Consider the following 958-nt stretch of genomic DNA (forward strand, 5'->3'; position numbering starts at 1 on the left):
ACAAGGAAAAGAAAAACAAAAGAAAGAAAAGAGAAGAGAAAAGATCATTCTGATACCTTGCTTACAGAGTTCCCAGCAGCTTTACCAGATGAGTAAAGAAGGTCACTTTCTGTTAGGTGCAGGAACCCCAGGATATATGGGGGAGCTGGAGAAGAGAGGAATTAATCCAAATCTATAGGTATTGCAGGGGAAGTCTGATGGCAAGTGCTTGGTTTGGCTTCTGGATCTGAGAGGCTGTTGAAAGTTCAATTTGGAGATTCTTTATGAAAAGTTCCAGCAAAACAGGTTTGTTTTCATTTGTTTCCTTTTTTAATTCAAGTGTAATTAACATATGGTGTTACATTAGTTTCAGGTGTACAGTATAATGATAAAACAATTCTACACATTACTCAGTGCTCATCATAAGTGTACTCTTAATCTTCTTCACCTATTTCACCCATCCCTCCATTCACCTTCCTTCTGGTAACTATCAGTTTATTCTCTATAGTTAAGAGTCTGTTTCTTGGTTTATCTTGTTTTATTTCCTTTTGTTCATTTATTTTGTTTCTTAAAGTCCAGATATGAGTGAAATCATATGGTATTTGTCTTTCTCTGACTTATTTCACTTAGCATTACACCTTCTAGCTCCATCCATGTTGTTGCAAATGGCAAGAGTCCATTCTTTTTTCAATTAACAATAATCGCACCTCGGATAAACCTCATTGGCTACGATACTGCCACTGCACAAAGCTGAGTCCATTCTTTTTTATGGCTGAGTAATATTCCATCGTGTATATGTGTGTGTGTGTGTGTGTGTGTGTGTGTGTATATGCACACATACATATATATATACCACACCTTCTTTATCCATTCATCTATTGATGGACACTTGGGTTGCTTCCATATCTTGCCGGTTGTAAATAATGCTGCAATAAACATAAGGGTGCCTATGTCTTTTCAAATTAGTGCTTTCATTTTC

General features: G+C 36.5%; 1 pseudogene; it reads right to left on the bottom strand.

Annotated features, from left to right (window-relative positions):
* Positions 1-661: 661 nt before the first annotated feature.
* LOC118522100 (U4 spliceosomal RNA) lies at positions 662-731 on the bottom strand (annotated as a pseudogene).
* Between the last annotated feature and the right edge of the window lie 227 nt (positions 732-958).

The sequence above is a fragment of the Halichoerus grypus genome, chromosome 7, assembly GCF_964656455.1.
Source record: "Halichoerus grypus chromosome 7, mHalGry1.hap1.1, whole genome shotgun sequence".
Taxonomy (NCBI): Eukaryota; Metazoa; Chordata; class Mammalia; order Carnivora; family Phocidae; genus Halichoerus; species Halichoerus grypus.